We start from the raw sequence: 24,435 nt of genomic DNA, 5'->3' as shown, positions 1-24,435 counted from the left end.
TTGGTAGTTCATGCCTTGATCCCAGCACCCGGGAAGTAGAGGCAGGAGAATAAGAGAGTCCGTCCTCAGCCAATAGCAAGTTTTTTGGCCACCTTGGGCTGCATGTGACTCGGAGTCAAAACATTAACAAATAAGACTTTTAAGTAATTTCAACATTTCAATAATCTCTTCACATCACATTTTTGTTTAAAATCCTTGCATGGCCAACAGTGACCTCCCTTACTCTACCACATCATTGAGGTGTTTTGTCATGCTTCTTTTTCTCTTCTTCCTCTGAGCTGGGTGATATACTCTTTCACAATAAAGGACAGGAACTTTGGAATTAAGCTGTGGTTAAGTCCTATTTCCTCTCTGAGTACTGAAAAATGGTCAAATTCTGTGATTTCAAGTCTGTATTTTCTCATTCCTAAGGTTTGTGTAGTTGACACAGCTCTACAGGGTTGTGGAGCGATAAGCCTGTGTGTCTCATTCATGGCTCATGAACTTCGTACACTCTGTTAGTAGCCTAGACTCTTTTCTTTCACCTTTGTGATAATTTCCTGACTGGTCTCCTTACTTCTTTCTTTCAGATCATTTGGGGCAGTGGTATGTGTACATTTTTTTATATGCAGACAAATCAAGAGCAACCTAAAAATAAGTTCATTGGTCAAATTTGTTGTACTTTTTTCTTGGTAAAGGGCAATAGCTTTATTGGGCTTTGGGGAAATATATTAATCAATTTATATAATTGAAGAACATCAGTTTGAAATTTCACCACTTATGAGACAATGGCTGCATATGTTAAAATGGGTATAGTAACATGAACATGGCTTCCTAGTCTCACTGACCGCCCCCGCCCCCAAATTGGAACACAAACTTTATCCCTGAGTTGGGAAAGCTGTGTGGCTCCAAGGTCCAGGGTGCTCACTTTTGGACATCACCCTCCACCAAAAGCCACAATGTGCTGATGATGCCCAGCACAATGCTTCAAATAGCTCTTCTAGATCTTACTGTGCTCGATGCTCTACTGTGCAGCCCTGGTTTCCTTTTCTGCTATTTTCTACTTTGCAACTTTACTGACTTACAGCTACACCAAATTATTCTGCAAGTATGTTCTACATTATTCATTCATGTGTCTACCATTGCATCCTTATTCTGCCCTCTCAGTCCAGGAATGGGCCACGTTCTCATCCTTGTCTGGGATCCTACTCTTCTCTTCTATGCAATCTTTGATTTCCTTTGATCAGACAGGACCACTCCATTTTGTGAAACCCATTGCAATTTTATTTGTATTTTCATTAAAGGATTGATTGAATTTGCTGGGGTGTTATAAGGACCTCTTTGTTCTTGCATCAGTGGAGACCTTACTTGTGTGTTATTCTCTATATCTATTTTTATATCCTTGTACCTCACAATGATTATACTTTCAACCCTGGATTATTAATCTTTTATTTTTCCTACAGAAAACAGAGGGAAAAATCACATATTTGTTAACATGTTATACTTTTCTCAGGATGGTTACAACCAAGTGTACTAATGTCCATAGGTTCTTCCATGCTTCCCAATACTTCTCAAATAACACTCATTTCTGTAATTACAACACAAGATACTCTTGTCAGACACACTTAAGTTTATCACAACCATTTCCAGATGTCACATTGCGGGCCTTAAAAGCTTTTAGGACAGGTCCCTTCTTGTCCTTTATTATAGGTATTCTTTTCTTTTTCATTTCGGTGATGGAGTCCTTAAAAAGATGAAAGCAAATGCAATAGTGTCCTTTTTTAAACCATGTACTTGAAAATTCTCAATCAGTATTAACAGCTAAAAAATAGAAAGTATAACAGCTGAAAAAATATATAAACTCATTCCTCAGCTTGGAAAATTATGACAAAAAGTTTAAGCAAGCTATTACTTCTCTCCTGCTTTCATTTCTTTAAAGAAAGGGCAATATTTTGGCAGCAGTAAAGCAGTTGGCTTAGAATAGTTCTCAATATAGAATTGGACAGTTTTCCTTTGAACCTTATGTGTCCCAACTGCTTAGAGCTCTCCTCTTCTAGCTCAGCATTGGAACACCTGCCCTGTTGGCAAGTTATGCAGGTCCAATCTGTTAAGATAATTGAATGCTTCAGAATTGGCCAACAGTAAAGACAGATGCTTATAAGGTTGAGTGAGAAACATGATCTGACTTTGGATGTGCTTTTTGTTACATTATTTTCTTTATTACAAAAGTAATCGAGTATATCTCCAGCTACTATGGAATTATCACTTGCCATTTATTGTCTGGCCCACTAAATATGCATGTCTTCAAAATTACTAAAAGTGCTGCTTTCAAATGTTCCTTTATGGTGCCATACTTTAAAATTTTATGGAAATTTCAATGCCTTATATATGCATATATAGCATATAATAGTACTTATTAATCTTTATAAGGGAGTTGTTGGTTTATTTATTTGTCTAAATTCCTGGAATAATTACACCAGAATATAAAATAATTTTATTACAGGTAAAAATGTGGGACAAGGTGGAGGTTAGAGTTTATAAATCCAGACAGCTTTAGACTTAATTATTAACCTCAATCTCCCCATATACACATAATTTTAACTGTATATAATTCTCAGTTTTGTCCAGTAAGGGACCACTTTCATTCACAGATAGTTGTTTTGAACAAGTGCAATCAATGGACGCCATACCTTAAAATGTTCAAGAAAATATAAAAATCAAGACTTTCAAAGCAAATTATCTCATTTTTTTGAGAAAAAGACAAGTTTTATGACTTAAGTTTAAGAATAAATTTTAATTTTAACAATATTTTAAAAATTAATTAAAAATTTAAAACCATGTGTTGGTGTATTTGGCATGTATTTTTGTATAGGGTGAGAGATATGGCTCTACTTTAACTCTTCTATATATAAACATATATATGTTCAGTTTTCCCCACACTATTTGCTGAAGAAGCTGTAATTTCTCCAATGCATGCCTTTGACATCTTTATTAAAAATCAGGTGGCTATGGCTGTGTAAGTTATTGCTGGATCCTCTATTCCATTCATTGAAATGACATACCAATATCATATAGGTTTTGCTATGATGGTTCTGTAGTGTAATTTGAGATCAAATATTATAACTATAGCATTGATTTTTGCTTAGGATTGATCTAACTATTCAGTATCTTACACCTTCATATGAATTTTAGGATTGTCTTTTCAAGTCATGTGAAGAATGTCACTGGAATTTTTATGAGGAGTTTATTGAATAGATAGATTGCTTTCAGCAATATAGACATCTTTTACCTTATTAATTTGGCAAATCCATGAGCATGAGAGGTCTTTACATCATCTAATGCCTTTGATTTTTTTTCCATTGGTGTCATGTCTTAAAATTTACATTGCAGTGGTCTTTTATCTCCATAATTAAGTTTCTTGCTAGATAGTTTATTGTATTTTCTTTACTTTATAAGGCTGTTGTGAATGTATTTGTGTCCCTGATTTCTTCTTTATTATGTTAATTATTGATATGGAGGAAAACTATTTGTGCTTTATGTTGATTTTGTATGCAGCCACATTTCTGGAAGTGTGCATCAGGTCTAAGAGTTTTCTGGTGAAATCTTTGAACCACAGGATCATCTAGTATGAAAATAGGGATACTTTGGCTTCTTCATTTCCTATTTTTTTTTATATTTTTTAAATTTTTTTTATTTATTTATTTGAGAGCGACAGACACAGAGAGAAAGACAGATAGAGGAAGAGAGAGAGAATGGGCGCGCCAGGGCTTCCAGCCTCTGCAAACGAACTCCAGACGCGTGCGCCCCCTTGTGCATCTGACTAACGTGGGACCTGGGGAACTGAGCCTCGAACCGGGGTCCTTAGGCTTCACAGGCAAGTGCTTAACCACTAAGCCATCTCTCCAGCCCCTTCATTTCCTATTTTATCTTCTTTATTTATTCTCTTCTTCTTCTTTTTTTTTTATTAGTTATGTACACAGTATGTATACAGCCCTCTTGGTTCCATTGCTAGCCTCCTCCTTGACCTGCTCCCTCTGAAGGGACCCTCCTTGTTGGGGATTATGGGTTGTGAATTTTGGGGTTTGCCATCAGTTATGGGGAGAAGGCAGTGTCTCTTTGCATAATGTCCCAACATGTGGCTCTAGCAATCTTTCCACCCCCTATTCTCTTCTTATTCTAGCCAAGACTCCCAGCATTATACACAGAGAGAATGGTGACAGAGCTCATCCTTGTCTCACTCCTCAGTTCAGAGGAAAGGCTCTCAGCTTTTCCTCATGTAGTATGTTGCCTATAGGTTTTTCATATGTAGGCTTCATTATGTTAAGATATGTCTATCATACTTATATTTTCATCAGGGCTTTCTTTAATTGTGAAAGCATGTTGGACTTTGTCAAAGGTCTTTGCTATGTTGAGATGATCATGTGACCTCCATCTTTAAGTGTGTTTATGTGTATTACATTTATTTATTTGTACATATTGAAAAAGCTGTGCACCCTTAGGAGGAAGCCTACTTGATAATGATGTATGGTTTACTATTTTTTTATTTTAATTCATTTCTTTTGACAATTTCAGTCATGTGTCTAGTATATTTTGATCATATTCATGCTCCCATTACCCTTGTGTCACCCTCTTGCTCCTGAAAAACCCTTTCTTCCTTACTAGTTCTCTATCTTTTTAAAATATTTTAGAGAAGAGAGAGAGAGGCTGAGTGTGAGTACCAGAGCCTCCAGCCACTGCAAATGAACTCTAGATGCATGCACCACTTTTTGCATCTGGCTTTACATGGATACTGGGGAATTGAATCTGGGTCCTTAGGCTTTACAAGCAAGCACCCTAAATACTAAGCCTTCTCTCATGACTTTCCCTCACTCCCTTATTTTTGTGTCCCTTTCTTCTTTCCTCTATTTCTCCCTTTCCCCCTTTCTTTCCTTTTCCTTTTCCCTTCCTTCCCTTTTCTTTTCTTTCCTTCCTTCCTCTTTCTTTCTTTCTTCCATTCCTTCCTAATTTCTTCTCTTTTCTTATTTCTTCTTGTGACCCAATGAGTCAAACATGGATTTCCTACATGAACACGGATGGTAGTTATTTACCAGAGCATGGGCAACTTACCACTGGCTACTTACATCACTGAAGAAAATGTTCCTCTCTCTCCCAGCAATCATTAAGTGCCAGTGGCCCCTCATGGAGGGGTGGAATATTGGGAACTCTTCCCCCATCCATGACAAAATGTTGAAGGGTCAAATCTTGTGTAGCAAACAATAGCTGCTGAATTCATGAATATAAGGCCATGCCATGTCTGATGGCACCCTGCCTCTTCCTTTAACTTTTATGTTCTTCCTGCCTCCCTCTCTGTGATGTTCTCTGAGCCTTGGAGAGAATGATATAGATATTCCATTTATGACTGAGAACTCAAAAGTCACTTATTTTCAGCATTTGACCAGTTATGAGTTTCCGAAATAACAACCACCTACTGCAAAAAGAATCTTCTGTGACAAAAGTTCTAACCTATGGGCATAAACATAAATATTTAGAAGGTGTTTTGATGGGCACATCTTGTCCACTTACCAAACCAATAGTAGTAGCTTCCCCATGATGGCCTATGGCCTCCTAGCAATGGACCTTTGACCAGGTTTACATTACTAGGCATGAATTTCATCCTGTGGAACAGCTCTCGAATTTACTCAGAGAGCAGTTATCCCCATAACAATCATGGCACTACTGTACCAGTGGCCAGTTCTTTTTCTGAGATGGTGGTATTGCAGCATGAAAGATACATAGCTGGGTAACACTGTTCATGAATTTCTTCCTCAACATCCTGCATATCACATTTCTGGCACTTTGAAAGCTAGCTACCATGGAGAAACTTCTAGCTCATTTCCAAACTGGTTTCTTCTATGTCTTGTAACCAAAGCATGCAGTTATATTAATGTGCTACTGAATTAAATTTATATATATTTGATTAAGAAATATATCATCTATGTTTATCAAGAAAATTGGTCTATAGTTTTTGTTGTTGTTTATTGCTGTTGAGTGCTTATCTGGTTTTAACCAGCTAGAAGAACACTTGGGTGGAACACCTTAAGATGTAATCATAGGCGAAGACTTTCTGAAAGTGACTACAATAGCACAGGAAATGATTCTAAGAGTTCACAAATAGGATTACAGGAAATTAGTATGCTTTTCCACATCAAGAAAAGAATCATCTGAGGAGACAGACTATATAATGAAGAAAAGTGTGTGTCAACCACATAACAGATTAGTATCTAGACTACACGAAGAGCTTCAAAAATTAAACACTCCAAACCCACAACTTGTCCAATTAATAAATGAGCTCATGAACTGAATAGAGAGTTCCCAAAAGGAAAAAAAAATGACCAACAGATATTTGAAAGTGTTCAACATCTTTAACCTTCAGGGAAATATAAATTTAAACTACTTTAGATTCTCTCTTACCCCAGTCAGAATGGCTGTGATCAAAAAAACTATGACTACAAATGCTGGTGAGTATATGGTGAAGGGGAAACACACACTGTTGGTAGCAGTGTAAATTCATGCAGATACTATAGAACTCAGCATGGAGGTGCCCCAGAAAACTCAAACACAACAGCCATATGATTCAGTATGCTATTCCTGAGTATATACTCAAGCTCTCATTGTCAACATTCCACAAAGATATTTGTATATCATGTTTATTGATGCACAATAACTAGGAAATGGAACCAGCTTGGATGTTCATCAACAGATGACTAAAGAAAAAAGAATCAATGGAAAATGTGTGGATTGGGCTGGAGAGATGGCTTAGCAGTTAAGGCCTTTGCCTGAAAGACCAAAGGACCCAGGTTCAATTCCCAAGGACTATATAAACCAGATGCACAAGGGGCACATGTATCTGGAGTTCATTTACAGTGACTAGAGGCCCTGGCATGCCCATTCTTTCTCTGTCTCTCTTCTCTCTATCTCTCTCTTCTTGCAAATAAATAATATTTTTTAAAAAAAATTAAAAAAAGAAGAATGTGTGGATCATACAAGATATGTCTATGGTTGGGCTCCACATTGTGACCATTGGTTGAAAGGGCATCATGCATTAGCTTTATTCTTAATTTAGTAAGTAAATTCAAAATCTTGAGCAGAGTTAAGGAGCAAAGAGGCTGGACATGGTGGTATATGCCTTTCATCCCAGCACTCAGGAGGCTGAGGTAGGAGATTCCCCATGAGTTTGAGGCCAGACTAGAGCTCCAGAGTGAGCTCTAGGTCAGCTTGGGCTAGAGTGAGACCCTACCTTGAGAAAAAACAACAGCAAAGTAGTATGTTACCAGGTGATACTTATAGACAATAAAAACTAAAGAAATATCCAGCAAGAGTGATTATATTAGTATGGCTATTTTGATTAATTTTTAATTAGCCTAGCTTGCGTAATTATTTTTGGGATCATAGAAAGACACCTCAAGGCAAATCATTGGCTGATTGCTACTTTGTCTTTGAAAGTTCAATTTTTAACCCATATAGCTGATGAGCTGTCTTCTGAATCCTTCAATGCTTGATCAGTTTAACAGGCGATACAGCTATCTAATGTTCTAAAAGTAAAGTAAAACATTAGCTTGTCCTCATTGGTGCTCAATGCTATTGATACGTTCCCTCCCCCACAACCACTAGTACACCAAGATGGGTCTATTGCCTGAGGCTGCATTGGATTTCTCTTCTGAAATCGAGTTTGTGGGTTGCTTGCCCAATATGCACTTTCCTAGTCTTAACTATTGGATTTTGGATTTTGTGTGGGAAGATAGCAATGTGCCTAGAAAATGCACAAAATCCAACAAAAGTAAACTTGCATTTCAATTTCTTGCTTCTAGGGTAGACCAGGGACTTATTTGTGATCAATGAGAAGTCAGTAGACATTGCTGGTGAGCCTTTTGCAAAAGATTATTAAAAGGAGAAAGATTCACCTTGTATGTAGCATTTGTTGCTTATCTTATTTCTGTCTGGAATGTGGACATGATACTGTATACTATTTTTATTAATTTATTACCTCACACATACCTTTGATAATATACCCCATTATTTGTGTACATCTTTTGGTTTTCATAGGAATAAGAGAAAGTTCTTAGGCTTAGTAGGATTGTTAATCACAATTCCATTGTTGTTATTGGTACAATACACATAGACCTCTGTAACTTTAAGCAGAGATAGATTCTTATAGCATTGACCAATATTGTGTCCTACAAACCCAAGAATTCTATCAGATGTTAGGGTGATACATGGTATGTTGACGATGGCATTAGTGCAGGGAGAAGATTGCCTCTGAGAGGAGAGAAGTTCCATTTCAACTGTGCCAACAAAGACTTGTCCATGAAATCCATGATCATTGCACATTTGATGGCTGGCAGAATGTTCTACAAAACAAGATGTGGTGGTAAATATTTCACACTGCTTCTGTCACTCATTTTTCAGTTCATAGATTTTTGGCCATCCCAGGTCACATTTATATTGTGACATGATGGTCCTGTGTCTCTATTGCTGTATAGGGAGAGGTGGCATGGTGGATGAAAAGAGAGTCCTTGTCAGCTTCTTTGTAGAATAAGGAAAGAAATAACTGGGCACAGAAATGACATAAATATATATTTTTGAACCCAAACAACCTATATGTTCATTTCCCTGCCATCAAATCAAGCTCCCAAGTGTCTTGTCAGCTGACAGAAGGGGGCTGTAACAGAGCAGTAGCTGGGAAGGAAACAGCATGTGCAATGGATTACAGAGGGTATTGTGTTGATATAAGTTTTGCAGTGACTTCGAACATGGGCACAGAAGTCCCCTTCTGGGCTTCAGAGGGGAGTGTGTGAGTGTGCTGATGCTTCTTTAGCTTTTGGATAAATTTACCTTTGTGTAAAATTTGTGCTGACTGTAGACATGCCTGCCTGCCTTGCTGTTGTGGTTGCTGCTGCTGTCTGTGTGAGTGTATGCATTTGCACACATGTGTAGGTATGGGCATGGAGTGGTACAGACAGTACACATGTGTGGAGGTCAGAGGAAAACTTTGGGTGTTGGGCCTTGCCTTATATCTTTAAAAAGTATTTTATTTATTAATATTTAATAAATATATTATTTCTAATATAAATAAAATATTATATTTACTAAATAATAAATAAAATAGTATATTTAATATTTAAAGATTTGCAAGGAGAGAGAGAGAGAGAATTTGAATGGATGCACCAGGGCTATTAGCCACTGCAAACTCCAGATGCATGCACCACTTGGAGCATCTGGCTTTGCATGGGTTCTGGAGAATTGAACCCAAGTCATTAAGATATTGCAGGCAGGTGCCTTAGTTACTTATCCATCTCCCTAGCCTTACTTACATCTTTTATGAGTAAGGGACTCTTGTTCACTCCATAGGGTTTGCCAGACTAGTTGACACACAAGCTTCTGGATATTCTTCTATCTCTCTTTGCTGCTTTATTTTTCCCCATATGCAGGCCACTATGTCTGCCCTACTTTTATGTGTGTTCTGGGGATTTGAACTCAGGTGCTCATGCTTGCACAGCAATCATTTTATTCATTGATCCATCTCCCCAACCCTTGCATGTCTGCCTTTTAATGGTAGAGACCTGTTTAATATTAATAAGAAAACAAAATTTTGACCTGTTTGAGCAGAGACATCTTGGAGGAGAAAGTCAGGAAACATATCAATTTCAGAGTATTTGGTCATGTCACTGAAAGACAGGCTTGGAGGCAAAGATTTATCTCTTAGCTATACATACCTAAGTGTATTTTAAAATAAACAGAAGAGACATATTATACTGTATTAAAAAAGAACCAAGTTTCATAAGAGATATTTACATTATCCACTATCATTGAACAAACAACCCCAAGCACACTGCTTTAAAGTAAATACTTAGGTATTCTTTTTTTTTTTTTTTTTTTTTTTTTTTTTTTGAGGCAGGGTCTCTCTCTGGTCCAGGCTGATGTGGAATTCACTATGTAGTCACAGGCTGGCCTGGAAATCACAATGATCCTCCTATCTCTGCCTCCCCAGTGCTGGGATTAAAGGCATGTGCCACCACACCCAGCTTTTATGATTAATTTTTAAAGCTAGCACTCAAAGTAATGGATTTTACTGTGGCATTCTAATATGTGTTTCATACTTTGCTCTACCTCTCTTACTGCCCTCTCTTGTGCCCTCTGTCTCTTATCTGATGGGTTTTCTTCCTTCCAGTTTGTAGTCCCCCTTCTGCTATCATGTCACATGAATTCCATTACACAATGCTGTCTTCCCTCATTTAAGATTTTTTAATCCTAATTCTTTTTTTCTTTTATTAGTTATGTACATAGTGTATACAGTGATGCTGGCACCATCATTAGCCTCCTCTCTGTCCTCTGCCCTCTGCAGGGATCTTCATCCTTGGGGAGTATGGCTCATGCATGATGGGATTTTCCATCAGTTATGGGTAGGAGGCAATGTATCTGTGCATACTGACCCAATGTGTGCCTCTAACATTCCTTCTGCCCCCTCTTCTGCAAATTTCCCTGAGCCATGTTGGGTCCATTTTAGGTCTCCTTCAGTAATGAGGTCTTGAAAGCCTCTTGTCTCTGGATATCTGGTTTGGTGAGAGTTGAATGTTTTCTCTGTCTATCCCCTTTACCCTTATACTGATGCCAGGTTTACCAAGAAAGCAGCACTCTTGCCCATTTCCCCACTTACTCTTAGTTTCAGCTGGGGCCCTTTTGAGGCATGATGGGCAGGTTCTCTCCTTAGTATCAGTGTCCATCTGAAAAAGAGAAGGAAATTCTTCAGTGGAGAGTGAAGCTAGCACCAGATAAATGGGATAACCTTTGTTTTTTAGAGAGAATTTAATAGGTGCAGGCCCTCTTGTAGCACATGATGGTGAGTTCTTGATAATGGAAGGTGGGCTCATTTTTGGATATGGTTCTGACTTGTTACCCAGATCCAGCTATGGGTTCCATTCCACTGAACATATCATTTAGCCAAATTAGGAGCAGTTGGTTTCATACCATGGCTGTGTGCCACTATTGCACTTGTGTCCGCATCATGTCAGGTTGTTTGCTGCTGAGTAGCTTAGACCAAGAGTTGCTTGGACAAATGTTGGTCATTTCCCCCTGACTCACTTTCAGATTCCTGCCAGGTCACTCAATGTTCTGTACTAACAGCATATGGTATCTTCAGCAGTAGGGTCATACCACTGACCTTTGGTGGGGTCATTAAGCCCTCTGAAAGGAATCTGTCTTCTTTTGGGAAACCTTGTAGGTCTCTCTGATCAACAGCTAATTGTGGATGTTAGTCACATGCTGGTACTGGAAATTACAGGTCAGCACCAAAGAAAAGAAGGAAAAAAAAGATAGGTTATGTAAAAGAGAGAAAGAGAGAGAGAGAGATCCAGGAGAAGATTAAAGTTAATCTTCATCATACCCTCTCCAGAGCTCTGTGATTCAGGTGTTCCCTTTAATTTAATTTAGTCTGTCTTTTAGGATGTAGAATTTTATGGTACCATTGCCATTTGCATCCAGTTTTGTGTCCCCCACCCCCACCTGTACCTGCCCCTGCTGCCCCACCTGTCTCTATTGTCCATTCTTTGAGATGCTTATTATGTATTAGGTATGTCAGCATCTCCGAGTGATTCAGATTAGGAGCTGTAGATGAGTGAGACCATGTGATGATTATTTTTCTGTGACTGGGTGAGTTCACTGAGAATGGTCTGTTCCAGGTTTAACCATTTTTCTTCCAATTTCATGTGTCATTTTTCCTTACAGCTGTGTAGAATTCCATTGTGTAGATACACCACATCTTATTTATTCATTCATCCAATTATGGGCATCTGGGTTGATTCCAACTCTTAACTATTATGAATTGAGCAGCTATAAACATGATTGGACAAATCTCTCTGAACCAAGGTGTGGGGATTTAAGGATACATGCCCAGTAAGGGAATAACAAGGTCTGTTGGTAACTCTATAGTCAACCTTTTTAGGAGTCTCCATATTGCTTTTCAAAATGGCTATACCATCCTATATTCCTACCATCAGTGGATGAGGGTTCCTATTTCTACAAGTCCTTGCTAGCATTTATTTTCATTCAATTATTTAATATTTTCTATCCTTAGTGGGATAAGGTAGAATCTCATAGTTGTTTTAATTTGCACTTCCCTGATGATTAGGGATTATGAACATTATCTTATGTGTGTGTTTGCCATTTGTATTTCTTCTTATGAGTACTGCCTGTCCAGTTCTTTGCCCCATTTTGTAAGTGAGTTGTTTTACTTTTTACTGTTTAGGTTTTGGAGTTCTTTGCAGATTCCAGAAATTAGGCCTCTGTCAATTGGATAGCAAGCAAAACTTTTTGCCCATTCTGTGGGTAATCTATTGGCTCTGCTTATTATATGCTTGCCTGTGAAGAAATTTTTCAGCTTCATGAGATCCCAATGGTTGAGTGATTGTTTAAGATCCTGTGCTACTGGGGTTTTATTCAGGAAGTCTTTTCCCATTCCTATATCATGGAAAGTTCCTCCTATTTTTTTCATCCAGTGGTAGTTGAGTTCCTGGTTTTATATTGAGGTCATTGATCCATTTGGACTTGATTTTTGTGCATGGTTAGATGTGTGGATCAAGTTTCAGTTTCATGCATATGGTTATCCAGTTTGTCCAGCACCATTTGTTGAAGTTGATGTCTTTATTCCAGCCTACATTGTTAGGGCCTTTGTCTAATATCAAGTAGCTGTAGTTACTTGACCCAAAGTCTGGGTTCTCAATTCTGTTTCATTGATCTATACTACTGTTTTTATACCAGTACCATGATATTTTTATTACTATGAATTTGTAATATAGCTTTTGGATCAGGTATGGTGATGCCTCAAGAGGTGTTTCTTTTGCTGAGGATATGCTTGGATATCTGAGGCCTTTTGCTTTTACATATGAATTTTCAGATCGTTCTTTCTACCTCTATGCAGAACAATGTTGGGATTTTGATTGGTATTGCATTAAATCTGTATATTGCCTTTGGTAAGATTGCTATTCTGCCTATCCAGGAGCATGGGTGGTCTTTCCATTTTCTCAAGTTCTCCTCAATTTCTTTTTTGATTGTTTTTATGTTTTCATTATATAAGTCTTTCACATCCTTTGTTAATGTTATTCAAAGGTATTTTTGTTGTTGCTGTTGTTGCTATTGAAAGTGGGGCAAAGACCCTTATTTCTTTCTCTGACTGTTTGTCTTTTGCTTATAGAAAAACCACTGATTTTTGTGCATTGATTTTGTGTCCTGCTACTTTGCGGAAGGAGTTAATCACATTTAAGAGTCTTGAGATGGAGGCTCTTGGGTTTCATATGTACAGAATCTTGTCCTCTGCAAATGCAGCTTACTTTACTTCTACCTTTCCAAGTTGTATCTCTTTTATATATTTCTCCTGTCTTATTGCTTGAACTAGGCCTTCAAGTACTATATTGAAAAGCAGAGGTGAGAGTGGGCACCCCTGTCTTGTTCCTGATCTCAATAAGAATTCCTTCATTCTTTTTCCATTAAATATTATTTGGACTTTAATAGCTTTATATATGGGCTTTAGTATGTTGAGATATAAACTGTCCATTCCAATTCTCTCCAATGTTTTGATCATGAAGTGATGCTGTATTTGTCAAAGGCCTTTTCTGCATCTATTGAAATGATCATGTGGTTTTTGTGTTTAAGCTTATTTATGTGGTGTATTACATTGACAGATTTCCATATGTTGAACCACCCCTGCATTCCTGGGATGAAGCCTACTTGATCAAGGTGGATAATGCTTTTGAAGTGTTGTTGAATTCGGTTTGCAAGGATTTTGTTCAGGATCTTTGCATCTAAGTTCATCAGGGAAATAGGCCTATAGTTTTCTTCTCTTATGGCCTCTCTGCCTGGTTTTGGTATTAGTGTCATACTAGCTTCATAGGAAGAGTTGGGGGGCTTTCCCTGGTCTCCAATTGTGTGGGATAGTTTGAGAAAGATTGGTTTCAGTTCTTCCATGAAGGTTTGATAGAATTCAGCTGAGAAGCCATGAGGTCCTGGACTCTTCTTTTGTGGGAGGTTTTTGATAACCTTTTCAATCTCAATGGGTGTGAAAATGTTTGTTTAGGAGATTAATATGGTCTGAGTTTAGCTTTGGTAGGTGATATGTGTCCAGGAATTCATCCATTTCCTCCACATTATCCAATTTTGTGGAGTAGAGGTTTTTGAAATAAGTCCTGATAATTCTCCCAATTTCACTTATGTCTGTTGTGATCTCTTTTATAATTTCTAATTTTGTTAATTTAAAGGATCTATTTTTTTTGCCTGATCAAATTGGTCAGGGGTTTGTCAATTTCATTTATTTTTTCAAAGAACCACCTCTTTGTTTCATCAGTTTTCTTAGTTTCCAGTTCATTGATTTCTGCTCTTATCCTAATTATTTCTTTCTATCTGGAGCTTTTGGGTTGGATTTTTCATGCTTTTCCAGTGCCCTTATGTGGGTGGTTAGATTATTGATTTGGAATCTCTCTGTCTTTGTTATGAAGGCATTTAGTGCTATGAATTTTCCTCTGAGGACCACCTTCATTCTGTCCCATAAGTATTGGTATGATGTGTTCTCATTGTCATTCATTTCTAGAAATTTTGCAATTTCATTTTTAATTCATCAACTACCCATTTATTTTTAAAAAGTATGTTGTTCAGTTTCTAGGAGCCAATGGGATTCCTGGTGCATCTTTTGTTGTGAATTTCTAGAAATATAGTATTGTGATCTGATATCATGCAGGTACTTATGTCAATCTTCCTAAATAGGCAGGCTTTGTGACCAAGTATATGATGTATTTTAGGGAAGTTTCCATGGGCTGCTGAGAAGAATGTGTACTCTGTGGATTTGGGGTAGAATGTTCTGTAATGTCTGCTATGTCTAATTTTTCTATGGTTTTGTTGAGCTCTCTCATTTGCCTGTTGATTTTCTGTTTGGATGATCTATCTAGTGCTGATAATGGAGTACTGATGATGGTATTGTGGTTATTTCTGTTTTTTTGTCAAGTAGGTTTTGTTTTATGAATTGTGGTGCCCCTGTGTTTGGTACATACAGATTGATGATTGTGATATCTCCTTGTTGGATCACTCCCTTGATAAGTAGGAAGTGACCTTATTTGTCTTTTGTGATTACTTTTTGTTTGAAGTCTATTTTATCAGATATTAGTATAGCTATGCCTGCTTGTTTCTTATTCCCATTTCCTTAGAATATCATTTTCCATTCTTTCACCCTGAGGAGGTCTCTGTCTTTAGTGGTGAGGTGAGTTTCTTGAAGTCAACTGATTGAGGGGTCTAGTTTTCTGATCCACCTTGTTAGTCTCTTGATGGGTGAATTAAGGCCATTAATATTTAGGGTAATAATTGTGAGTTTTGATTTGATCCCTGCCATATCATGGTGGTTTATGTGGTTTGGTGTTTTCTTGGACTTTGTAGCTTTTTGTGCCTTCTCTGAGTTTGGTTTTTGTGATCTGTTTCTTGTAGGCACTTGTTGATTATTTGATTCTTCTGTGTGGCAACTTTCCTGAAATACTCTCTGCAGGTTTGGCTTTGTGTTCCGATAGTTGTAAAGCTGAGTTTTATCATGGATAGTTTTTCTTTCCCCATATAGTATGAGAGATACTTTTGCTAGGTAGGGTAGTTTGGGTTGGAAGCCATAGGTTCTTAGACTTTGAAGTGTTCCATTCCAGGCCCTTCTGGCTTTCATGGTTCCCCTTGAGATGTCTGAAGTAATTCTGATGGGGTTACCTTTAAATGTAACTTTTTTTTTTTTTTTTTTTTTTACCCCTAGCTGCTTTTAGGATTTTCTCTTTCGTATCAGTTTTTAGAGTCTTAATGACAATATGTCTTGGAGAGTTTCTCCTTTGGTCTAGTCTGTTTGGAGTTCTGTTAGCTTCTTGTAACTTGATGGGCCTTTCTTTTGAGAGAGTGGGAATGTTTTCTTCAATACTTTTGTTGCATAAGTTCTCCATGCCTTTTCTTCTGAATTTCTTCCCCTTCTGGTATCCCCATGATCCAAATGTTGGGATGTTTAAGGGTACCCAGAGTTTCCTATGTGGAGATGAGTGGAACAGCATTTGTGCATTTTGTGCATGCAGCAGTGAGTGGAATGGCATTGGTGCATGCCAGTGAGGGGGACAACAGTGTTCACATGGGGCAGGGAAAGTGGAAGAGCATGTGTGTGGGGTGGGTGCATGTGGCGCTATGCTGTCATGGGTCCCCTTCCCTGCAGCTGGGACTATGGTTAGGACCACTGCTTGAGGGGATTGGGGGACTAGTGGACTACCTAAGAGAGTGGGAATCAGCTGATTCCCGTTTTTTTTGCTCCTCTGCACCCCTCCCCCCACTGCCTCCCAAGTGCTGGAGGTCTATTAGAGTCTGCTCCTCCCTAGAAGACACAATGAACACTTAATGTCTTGTCTTTCTTTCCCTGGGAGGTGTGGTGTAGTTAGGCAGATACCATCTTGAATGGAAGTCCCTCTCCTAGTTCCTAGTTTCCTGACCAACACACACACACACACACACACTTAAATCTAGGCTTTTTATGACAAAAAAGATGTGGTATTTATTGTTCCCAGTATGTAATGATATATATTCTCTTTTATAATTTGGTGCATTGACTGAGCTCACGTAAGCAGTTCTAGAATTTGTGATGTACACTGGGACTGCATGAACTGGAAGTTTGACAGTAATGGCACTTGCCAGGTGGTTCACTCCCAAAGTTGGCAATTCATGTTACCATAGAGGGCTTGGCTGGGGCTATGTGCCATGGTGCGTGCCTTGGTGAAGACTGGTAGCTGCCCAGTCTAAGAATCTGGAAGCCTCAGGGTCAGAGGAAGCAAAGATGCATCCTGAGTCCTAGCCTGAAGACCTTTCAGCCTTCTGGAGTGTAGCTGGTGTATACTTCTGTTCAAAGGCTGAAGGATCCAGAGTTTGATGCCCAAGAGTGACAGCAGCAGTGAAAAACCGCACAAGCCTGAGTGTGCATGTGGGCTTCCTCTTCCTTCACTATTTTGTTTCATCTGGGCCCCCACTTTCCAACTGGTGCCACCTCCATTCAGTGTGTGGCTTCCCTTCAGTTTGTGACCCATATGGCAATGTCCTGAGAAAGCCTTCTTTTAGACACATGTGATGATTTTATAGACATCCTCCAATCCAGTTAAGTGGACAACCAAGCTTAATCATCACTACCATTTCCAAAAAAACCCTGTGGGTCACAGGAAGTCATAATCTACCTTAGACTCAAAAGGGTCAGTTGAAGGGGAATAATCAGGAGAAAAAGATTCTGGATGGTTTTTGTATTCATATAGGGTCATCACTGGACATTTGGATTACAAAAATAGAAATAAGTAAAGACAGGAAGATATTCCCTAACACATAGTAAGTGCTTAAAAATTATCTGTAGTCTTAAACTTTATGGACCAGAGGTTTTAGTATATGACTTTTTTTTTGTTTGTTTGTTTTTTTGAGGTAGGGTCTCACTCTAGCCCAGGCTGACCTGGAATTTACTATGTAGTCTCACGGTGGCCTCGAACTCATGGCGATCCTCCTACCTCTGCCTCCCAAGTGCTAGGATTAAAGGTGTGCATTACCATGCCCGGATTAACTTTTAATATATATGATTTTACATTGTAGATTCTCTCAAATGATTGTACTGCCAAATGCTCTGCTTAAGTGTCCCAACATTCATCACCTCAAATCTTATATATTTTTTATATTTTTGCACACATTGATTTTTCTTTATATTTAAGTGCTCTACTTTAACTTTTTAAAAACTTTTTAAATTAAAAAAAATAATAGGGCTAGAGAGATGGCTTAGCAGTTAAGAGCTTGCCTATGAAGCCTAAGGACCCCAGTTCAAGGCTCCATTCCCCAGGACTCATATTAGTCAATTGTACAAGGAGGGGACACGCATCTGGAGTTCGTCTGTAGCAGCTGGAAGCCCTGGTGTGCCCATTCTCTCTCTCTCTGCCTTTCTTTCTCTGTCTGTCACTCTCAAATAAATAAATAAAACTTAGCAAAAAATTATTAGAGAGAAGGAAAGAATGGGCACATCAGGGCCTTCATTCAGTGCAAACAAACTCCACATGCATGTACCAGCACGTGTATTTGGCTTACATGGGTCCTGGGAAATTGAACCTGGGTTTTTAGGCTGTGCAGGAAAGTCCCTTAACCCCTAATCCATCTCTTCAGCCTTATTTTAACCTTTTATCATTCATCAGTACACTTTTTTTGTTTTTATTTTTGCCATTTTTATCAAATCCTACATTTTGATTAAGACAATCTGTTCATTGTTTTTGTAATTTTGCCTTGGTTATATCTGTGGTATTTGTACTTCAGGGAGTTATTTAGAGCCAATATATTAGTTCATTAAGAGCCAATTTTAGAAAGCTATGCAGCATCATTATGTTATATGAATATATATGTATATAAATGCATATATATCTGGCAGTGCTTGGAGATGTGGACTTCTATGGCTGAGATTTCGTTAACCTCTAAGATTGAAGGCATTTTTCCAGCCTGAGATGATCTGTTGAAAGAAGTGAGCAATTTTACAGTGAGAGTGCTCCCAACCCTAACACATGTCTGCCTCATACTGAAATATTTGGACAGACAATAGAACTGGAAGGGGGCAACTTTGCAGAAACAACAAAAAAATTAGAAAGTGGAAGAGGGGAATATGGGGCTTGTTTGTCCACATGAAATATTAGCTTATGTGCAAAAGGAAGCCAGGAGGACTATAAAGATGATGTGGGAATAAAAACCCTTGATGCAAGCACTGCTCACTTGGGATTAAAACCCAAGGCCATCCTGGAACCTGATATAACCATTCACATTGTAATCTAAAGCCTTGTCAACGTATTGCAGGTGCGCACCACATGAGCAGGTGGGGGAAAAAAAAGAGGCAAAGCCAACTGGGAAGAGATGTGTCGGTTTCATCTCCATAATACATACATCCCAAGGTGCGTGTGTGCATCTGGTTTCTATTTTAGAACTTTTTACTAGTAGCTTTACAAAAAGTGGGGCAGACAATTCTGTAAGTTAAGGAGACCATATGTTATTAAGAGGGTGGGAAGGGATGTGGCAGGGTTTCTAGGGCACCTAAGAGGGCTGCTGGGGACCAAGAGAAGGAACCCAAGGGATCTAATAGGAGGAAGTGCCCATACTTGAGGTTAGCCCACCTAAATGGTCACATGCTTCTTGGCAATGCTAAGTCTTCAGAGATCCCAGAGAATTTTGAAGACATGGATTAAAAAAAAATTGTCTTGAGGCTGATTGCATTTTGGATAGAGCTAAAATGCTTTTCTGATGTGGAACAGATGGGAAAAAATGACTGAATTCTAGAGCTGGAAGGGACTTTAGAATCATCCTATCCAGATATCCATTGACAGGAAAGTTTGTGTGTGTTAAGTGGTATATTAGACCTACTTTAGGTTAGAGTTTGTGTTAGAAGCTCTCAGAGACCCTCGGTATGCTCTTAATCTAGAGCTCTTCAGTGCATATTTTTGTGCATGAAGTATACATCTTATGGATGTGGGTTTTGAATGTGTGAAGATTCCATTAATCTCAGGGATCTGGGACACTGTCTTCCTTCTCATGGTCAAAGCCTCCTTGTATTTGTCCAGTAATCTGTATTGAAGTTTGCCTGTGGGATCATTGTATTGGATAAAAGGGTGCCACAATTAGATGCTACTACAGTCCCTTTTTAATTGCTTAGCCATAAAAGACTATATTGATTTTCCCCTGGAAAGCCATTGTCTTCAGTTTTAGAAAGTGGCACCTGGGTCCCCTCCCCTTTCAATTCACCAGTATGCCCATAGTTATCTCTGAGACCTTCTATTGCCCTCAAGTTTTATTGAAGATTGATTTTAGGCAAGATAAGAACTGACATGAAATGGACATGAACTTGAATTGAATAAAATCTCAGAAGTTACGATTAAAAGCTGTGTAGTAGGTGTTAATTGTCAACTTGATGGAATCATGTAGGAGACATGATTTGTGGTGTATACGTGATGCATTTTCATACAGGATTAACTGAAGGAGGAAGAGCTGCACCCAGAGTGGATGACACCTTCCAAATGGTGGCTCATACATAAAGAACTCTGAGGAAAAGGCAGTGTTTTCTGTATGTCTTCTATGTCTATCACATCTGCTGCTGCCACCACTGTCCTTCTCAGCTGACATCAGACCATCTCTTCTTTGGACTTCCAATGTAGACTGGATTCCAATGACTTATCAGGGACCTTCCAGGACCTCAGTGCCAGATTGAGATTGCTAAGCATCCAGCTTTAAAGGGCTGAGCAGCTACTGAGCTCTCAACTTCTCTAGCGTGTATAAAGCCTGTGTTGAGCTGTCCTGCCCCTATCATGGGAGCCAATATGGTGAGCCCATTGAGTAGTTTGAATGGATGTTCCCCAATGGATTCAGGAGTTTATTAAAGCTTACAACTGAATCTCTAGCTGCCTTGCTGGAGGAGGTGTCACCATGGGCTGATCCTAGGGTCCAGCACTAAGGTATGTTTCGGGGTGGATCTGATTTCCAGTCTAAAGGTATGCAGAGTACTTGTGCTGTGCCTGGGGTTCCTGGAGTGTGCTTGTTTATGGTGCTGCTGGTGGTATTTCTTTCTGCATGGACCTGTGAATGTGGGCCAGCTTCTTCCACATTATGGAACTTGCCTTGGATCTGAAATCTTCAAATGTACTTTTCTTTCTATAAACTTTTGCCTGGCTTGGAAGTTCATTCCAGGATTGTGAAGCTGTCTATGATATCCATGTATATTATTTTTCCATTAAGTTCTGTTTCTCTAGAGAACCTTGTCTAATTCAATAGGGATAATAATACAACTACCTTTAAATTTTTTTTAATTAGTTTTGGACATACTTAGTATGTGAACTGCATATATTGGTACCATCCTTTTCCTCATCCCAGCTGCTCTTCCAAAGGGACCCTCCTTGTTGGGATGGAGATAATCTCCATGGGGATTGTGGGTCACAGATTGTGAGAAAAGCCTTAAAATATGAGGAAGAGGCAATGTCTCTGTGCATAATGTCTACTTGTGGCTCTAACAATCTTTCTGCCCCCTCTTCCTCAAAATTTCCTGAGCCATGCTGGGTTCGTGATAGGCTCTTAGGAGCCTCTGAATCTTTGGTTTGGTAGGTGTTGAGTATCCTCAGTGTCTATCTCCTTCAGTCTTCAGGTTCACTGAGAAAGCAGCATTCTTGCTAATTCCCCCAATTCCTCTGTGGGTTCAGCTAGGGCTGTGGTGAAATGTGGTGGGTCATTTATTTCCTCAGGTCCCACTCTAGTCTGAAAAGAGAAGTAGATTCTCCAATATAGAGTATAGTCAGCACAGGTTAAATGGGATAACCATTATTAGTTTATAGAGAATTTAATGGGTATAGACCCTCTTATATACCAAGATTGTTGGGAGATTGATAATGAAAAGCAAAATTATTCTATGGATATGATTCCAATTTGCTTCCTAGTTCCAGATATGGGTTCCTTTCCACTGAATGGACCTGGTAGCCAATCCAAGAGCAGATGGTTACACACCATGGCTATTGTACTTGTGTGAGCATCACATCAGGTTGTTTGCTGCTGAGTAGCTTAGGCCTCAATTTGGTTGGACAGATAGATGTTGGCCACTTTCCCCCAGTAGCTCATGTAGCACCTTCTAGAACTAGATGGGCTAACTGGACACTGGCTGTCTTCCAGATTCCAGCCAGGTCTTTCTATGTTCTGTGCTGACAGTATATGGTGTCTTCAGCAGTAGATCTTATCATTAACCTCTGGTGGGTCATCAAGTGCTCTGACAGAAGTCTGTCTTGTTTCGGGAAACATTGTAGGTGTCTCTGATCAATAGCTAATTGTGGGTGTTAACCACATCCTGGTACTGGGAGTTACAGGCCAGTGTCAAGGGAAAAGAAAGAAGAAAGAGAAAGAAAATAGAACAAAGAAAGAAAAATTAAAAGAAAAGTAAACAATAAATTTAAGGTTAGGGTTCATCTCACCCTCTCCAGGGCCCTTTGATTCAGGTGCTCCCCTTAAGGTCCTGTTAAGGGTTCAACCTTTTAGTCTATCTTCCAGGATATAGGGTTCTATGGCATCAGTTCCATTTGGGTGCAGATTTGTGTCCCCCTCCCAACTACCTTTTTTTCCCCTTTTCAATTTTTTTTAATTAACAACTTCCATGATTATAAAAAATACCCCATGGTAATGCCTTCCCTCCTCCCACTTTCCCCTTTGAAACTCCATTCTCCATCATATCCCCTCCCCCCACTCAATCAGTCTCTTTTATTTTGATGTCATGATCTTTTCCTCCTAATATAATGGTCTTGTGTGCCCAACTACCTTTTAATAATTGTTTAGACAAAAATAATGACAGAAGTTGGGTTTAGAGTAGAAGCTGTTTATCTGAGTATTAGAATTTGAGTAAAATTTGGTTTGGAAGATGGACTTGAGGCTTCTAGATGGAGTAGGCTATGTGAGTTAGAGTATCTATTTCTTATTCATTTTGTTCTTATTTTCAGAAGCCAAGTTTTTGTAAAGGAGGGTGGCTTAGCTATCCTGTAGTCTCTCTTATGCCTTCACAGTTCTCCCAGATCTTTCCCAATGAGAAGATGGTTTCCCTAATGTCCATTTCTTCTTCTTTCTCCCTATTGCTGACATTTTGATTAGACATCAATAAGGAAGCAACTGGAAAACAAGTCAGCTGGCTACTTTCTTGTTTTCAATTGCCCCATTATGAATGGCATCTCTAAGATTCCATGTTGTCCTACTCATCTTGAAATTTTCACATACCTGTGTTTTTAGCAAACTCAGTGGCTCAGGACAGCTTGTATTAAAGGGACAGTCCATGGAGCTGCCATTTTATGTGACCCAGTAGGTTCAAAGAGTCTACGCTGCTTGTTATGGAGGGACACCCAAGGAAAATCTTCAAGGAATATGCCAATGAGCTGCAGGCTCTGAAGTATGAATGTTCATTTGACCATGTTGAGCTGACATGAGCATCTGTCAGGCCTGCTTGTTTATGATTCCCTCTGGACAGCTTGAAAAGAGATGAAAAGGTTTATTGGATCTGGGGAAGAAAATGGTCAGGAAAGGGAGCATGAGGCGGTGGGCTCTGCAGATCTCAGGTTCCCTTCTGGTTGCTTTGGAGGCATGGGTGTTTTTGCTAGCCAACTATGGTATGTGGTTTGTATTCTTACATCTCTCTACTCCCCTCAGTTCTATTCTTGTGAAATCTCCTCAGAACTGTTTTTATGGGGGGCATAATAACAGGAGCCAGCCTGTGAACATATATTTGAAATTTTAGTGATTTCCTTAGCTTTGTTTTTAGAGCCCTTTCTGGAAGGTCTATGAGAGAGGAGATGATTGTATAAATTGCCATTTTGTGTAAGTCCCTTGTCCTTTTCTTACACCTTCCTATAGTGCTTGCATCTCATCTTCTGTAGCTCAGGTCACCATTTTGTACTCTGTGGCACAAGACTTCTTTTGTTGTGTTGTTTTGTGGAACTGAGGATTGAATACAAGGTAACTCAAGTATTAGGCATACACAGTATCACTGAGCTGTATTCCCAGCCCTCTTTCTCCTTTGTATTTTGAGACAGGATCTTAACAATTTGCCAAGGCTGGACTTGAACTTACTCTGTAGCCCAGGTAGGCAGGTCACTTGTGGTCCTCCTGCTTACCCTCCAAAATTATTGGGATTATAGTTCTGTTTCTCTAGGCCCAGGCCCAAGGCCTCTTTTGATACTGAATCTTATCTGTCTAAGCATTTGATCTTTATTTGAAGTCTGCTGCACACTAGAATCAACTCACTCATTGGAGAAATTCTAATAACACTCAATAGCTCAATTACACAAAGGAAAGTCTTGCCACCACTTGGGATCTGACAACAATTCTGTTCATTCTTTTGTTTGGTTACTTCATTAATATATATCAAGTACTTCTTTTTCCCATTGTAGTTTCAGGCAGTATGATAGAAAAACTTCTAAACAAAAACATGTACCCTTAACAGAAGCTATAATATACTGTTCTCCTGACATCCACTTATTGATGACCTCCACAGTGAATGCAAATATCCAAATGAGGGGGACCTTTAGTGGAATGGGGGCTGGGGAGAGGACAAAACAGAGGATAATCTGATAGGAATATGACCAAGTTATAGTATTTTCATATATTAAAATTTTCAATAAAATTATTGTAAAAATGTATACTTTCAAGGAAGATGTATGATAACTGAATGAGTTAATGAATTGGATGATGATTTTTGTTTATTTATGAAAATGAACTTGTATCTGGAGAAAATTGCATCTGAAGGTGAGGGACTTATATTTTGTAAAGGGGAGGAAGTTTAGGTCTCATTCTTAAGGTAACATTTAAGAAGTTGCCACATGGAGGCTTTGAAAACGAAAATTCTTGGAAGAATAAACAGAAGTT

The sequence above is a fragment of the Jaculus jaculus genome, chromosome 1 (genome assembly GCF_020740685.1).
Source record: "Jaculus jaculus isolate mJacJac1 chromosome 1, mJacJac1.mat.Y.cur, whole genome shotgun sequence".
Taxonomy (NCBI): Eukaryota; Metazoa; Chordata; class Mammalia; order Rodentia; family Dipodidae; genus Jaculus; species Jaculus jaculus.
The sequence above is the reverse complement of the archived record's forward strand: the minus strand, read 5'-3'. Positions refer to the sequence as shown.